The sequence below is a fragment of the Octopus bimaculoides genome, chromosome 3 (genome assembly GCF_001194135.2).
Source record: "Octopus bimaculoides isolate UCB-OBI-ISO-001 chromosome 3, ASM119413v2, whole genome shotgun sequence".
NCBI classification, from domain to species: Eukaryota; Metazoa; Mollusca; class Cephalopoda; order Octopoda; family Octopodidae; genus Octopus; species Octopus bimaculoides.
This window is the reverse complement of record NC_068983.1, coordinates 162,000,717-162,005,447: the sequence shown is the minus strand read 5'-3', so window position 1 is coordinate 162,005,447 and position 4,731 is coordinate 162,000,717. Positions and strand designations below refer to the sequence as shown.

The window sequence follows — 4,731 nt, the reverse complement described above, 5'->3', positions numbered from 1 at the left end:
ATATATATATATATATATATATATATATATATATATACGGTTGTAAGTCAAAAATTATACGCATTCTTCTTTCTGTAATTTATTAAACCAATCGCTATGATTGAACAGCTAGATCATTTTACGAGATATAGTCACTTTGCTTTCGATGCACTTCCAGCGGTCCCCTAGTTTGCTTAATCCCATCGGAGAAGAAGATTTTGGCTAGCTACGCAGCCATTTAGACATTTTTTCCTTCACTTCGTCCGTAACAAATCAACGACCTCGTAAACGATTTTTGATTGGTTGAAAGAGGTGATCTAGACTGTATGCGGGGTGTTCTAACAATTCGAAACACAATTTTTCAACGGTTCCAACGGTGTGGGCGGCTGTATGTGAGCATGCATAATCGTGCCACAACAAAACTTGCTTTGTCGATAGACTTTGGAAAATTGAGTCTAGAATTTCTTTTTCCCCGGTGAATCTTAGTGTTTACACTCCATACTCTGCATTATGGATTCTGGCTTAAAGTGATAGACTCAGGTCTCATGTTCTGTGACTATTCTCTCCAAAAATGCTTCGCCGTCATCGTTGTAACGGTCGAATAAGCGTTGATAGATCTCCACGTGATTGCACTTATGCGCTTCCATAAGCTCTCTTGGCACATACTTTACAGAAGCAAAGCTTATTGTGGATGATTACGTATGCAGACCCATGAATAATTTACGTAGAACATGTCACCTCATCGATGGTCATTCGTCGGTTCACCACAACCATCTCTCGAGCTTGTTGAATCTTCACGTCAGTGGCGGAAGTTGATGAAGACATTGCTTCCTCTTCGTGCTTCACACTTGTTCGGCCATTTTAAAACTTCTCGATCCACTCATACATTTCTACGTGGTAGGGTGCTGTCTCCTTTTTATACTGAATGCCTGCTATGAATTTCAGCCATTGTCATATATTCAGACCAGAGAAATCGGATCACTGGTCTCTGTTATTCCTTGGTGCATACTGCCAGCCCAGCGGCCATGTTTCCGCTGTAACACAAGAATGAAAACTGGAGTGATGAAGATGAAGCATCGGTTACATAACCATAGTTACGCCAGCGCTGAAGGCAGTTTGGCCAGCCTTAAGAAAGTTTTGACGAAAGTGCGGATAATTTCTGAGTTTCCCTGACATATATATATATATATATATATATATATATACAGATGTAGTCCATGCATATCTAAAATACGTACGTCTTTGCTTACTTGCATGAAGGGCTTCCGTTTCAAATATTGTTAATTAAATAAAGACAGTTGAGTGTTATTTTTAATTTCAAAAGATATTCACCGAGATTCAATTAACAGCCAGACATCATTAACAAATTCACAATTGCCTTTCAAATTGGAGTGACATTTCTTCATTTCATCAAATTGCATCTCTTTATCTGTCGTCGTAACCATCGACTGCTGACAAATAGATGAAGTTTTATCCAAATGCTTTCTCGTGTATTTTTATATATGCCGGGTATTGAACTTTGTGGTAGAAACAAAAGATTTTGAATGGAAACCTCATCCAAAAGTCTGCTACAACAGTGCCAACCAAAATGTAATATGCACCAATAACAAGAATTCTTATTTCTATTATTGTTATTTATTCCTTAGAAAAAACTCGATGGAATATTTTCTTAATCGTTAACCCCTACAAGAAACTCATTGTTGTCTTCCTATACTGATAATTAACCCAGATTTTATGTCATATTTTTGTCTGACCATTTCCTATTCCAGATTGTGAACTTTATCCTTGTCTCAAAACTTTCATTGAAGATTCCAGATTTCAGAAATGTAACGTTTCTTAGTTTTTGCTGCCGTAGAAAGCAAATTCACCTCAAACTCACTTTAGAAAGCTGTAGCTGTTTTCATAAGCTTCTATGCAGTAGAAATGATCGGCAATAAACAACAACAACAACAACAAACTAACTTTGCCTTTTATGACTCATAACTAAAACACAGAAGGTTTCTCTTCTCAAAGTGTCTATAAATGTAGACATTTGTCATTCCAGTTGCTTTGTAACTTTTAAAAAATTCATATTTAGAAAGTTCTAAACTAGTGGGAATATGTCCAGTTCCATAGAGACATCACATCTGTTCTTAGTTATTTTATAGAGAAAAATGATGAGCTTTTGAAAGTTGTACTACAGCCTGTTCTATGTTATTCGGAGCCGTTTTAATTATGTAATTGGTTTTTCTAGTTTTTTTTTTGTGGAGGATAATTCTTATTTTATTATTTTTTTAAAATAACATGATTCTCATTTTTTAAAAACTTCTCGTTCTTCTACTCTTTGACCATCAGCTCTTCCACTTTACGACCATCCACACTACGGCCATTCTCCCTTCCACTCTACGACCATCCTCCCTCCTATACAGCATCTTGCAGGGTTCGACTTTACACGAAAAATAGAACCATTAATAATTCTTTAAATCCTCAATGTTTTAATTGCTTTCTTGTCATTCAATAATTCCACATCTTGTGGGGTGACCAATATTGCCGATGTAATTCATAATAATCATCATTATCATTATCATCATCATTGAATTTCTACAATTGCTACAAAATTAGATCCATTTTACTTTGTGCCACACTGAGCCCCTCAGTACGCCATGCCACACTAACAACTGTATTTATCAAGAGCCCAGAACCTATCTTTAGGGTTACAACTTCTGTCTTTTTACTATGGAAGCTTTGAGACTTTCAGGTCCCTATAAGGTGTATCTGTGAATTTGGTATTGATTATTAATTATTGGTTAATGATTTAGGAGTCGGCTACGTTCCGAAGATTGCTTTATTCAAGGTTCCAGAAGGAAACAAAATGGGATTTGATTTTATCTCGTTTGGTTCAAATCCATCACTTACCTCCCCATATTACAACTAACTTGAATTTACCTGGTCATAACAATATTAATTCACCTAATAAGTAACTGTTACTACTACTACTACTACTACTACTACTACTACTACTACTACTACTACTACTACTACTACTACCATTACTACTACTAACTAACTAACTAACTAACTAACTATGATTGTGTGTGTATGTGTGTGTGTAAAGTAAACAGAAAATGGAAAAATATTTATCAACAATTGACTAACATCGATTATTAGTTTTTAGTACAAATAGACTTTATCCCATCTAACAGCTGTTTCTGCATCCAATGTTCCACGGTATTGCCATTGAAAATTCTGAAAATGATATTCATCATATTTGGTAACACATCCGATCGGGAACATGGAGCTTCATCAGAGTGAAGAAAAATACACACAAAAAAAGAAAAGAAAAGAGCCTCGAGCAGCAGAAGAAAGGCTTAATATATTTAAATCATACCATTTTGCGTATGTTACACTTCAGGATGTACTGTAGCGTCACAAACGCAAAATGGTATGATTTAAATATATTAAGCCTTTCTTCTGCTGCTCGAGGCTCTTTTCTTTTCTTTTCTTTTCTTTTGTGTATTTTTCTTCACTCTGATGAAGCTCCATGTTCCCGATCGGATGTGTTACCAAATATAATGAATATTATTTTCAGAATTTTCAATGGCAATACCGTGAAACATTGGATGCAGAAACAGCTGTTAGATGGGATAAAGTCTATTTGTATTAAAAAGTAATAGCCGATTGTTGTTAATCAATATTTCTCCATTTTCTATTTACTTTAAATTTGATTCCAGATAAACTCATGTTTATCTTTGTCATTGCCTGTGACCTATGAGCATAATATGTTTGCATATATATGCCCAGGTAATTATAGCAATTATTAAACAAATAATATATTCCAGTTAGCATAGGTAATTATACCGGTAGTATAACGGAAACTTTTATCCTTTGAACGGTTATTCCAATCTCTAACTCTACTAACCTTATATATATATATATATATATATATATATATATATACATATACACTGGCCAAAATAAGTTTAAGACCGATGAAGACAGTTCTGTTCCTTCATTAATATATTTTTAACAAAACTGTATAAAATTATTTTACTGTTTAGAGTTTATGTAGAATTTTTTTTCTTTCGAATGATATAAGCATCATCTATCTTTCTACAATTCGAATAATTTTAATGCGCGATTAATTCAAATGATTAGAAACTGTCGGCAAAATAAGTTTAAGGCCTTACCAAGATTATGCAAATTGATAAACCAAATGGGTGGTCATATGGCTGGTCGTACTGCACTGTTTTGTTTAATAACCGAGCATTTTTACACATTAATTCGCTATGAGAAAGCGTCGTAGTATCAACCCAGTTACTAGATCAAAGATCGTATTACTTCATCAGCAAAATGTGTCCTTCCTGAACATTAACAAGCAATTAGGATGCAGCAAAACGGCTTATGTTCAAACATGGAAGCTTTACCAAGCCACTGGCCAACAAAAGATCGGCAAAGGACGGGCGCTCCGAGAAAAAACAACAGTACAGATAGACTGGCGAATTCATAGGCTCTCTGAAGGTAACCGAATGCTAACAGCAGTGGGCATTTGCAAGCAATTATCTGATGAAACTGACATCAGCTTTACACCACAAACTGTGAGAAACCGCCTAAAAGAATTTGATTGTTCGGCCGGATCGCTCGAAAGACTCTGATAATTTTTTAGGGGAACCGGTGGAAACGGATCAAGTTTGCTAAAAGCCATATTGAATGGATTTTGGCCAGTGTATAAATAAATAGTTAAATAAATAAATATATATATGTGTATATATATAT

The 4,731-nt window shown here is 34.9% G+C and overlaps 1 protein-coding gene across 1 annotated transcript in view; it reads left to right on the top strand.

The window, feature by feature from the left end:
- Nucleotides 1–4,731, top strand: part of LOC106867199 (aquaporin) — a 45,180-nt gene that overhangs the window by 35,702 nt on the left and 4,747 nt on the right. The window lies entirely within an intron of this gene.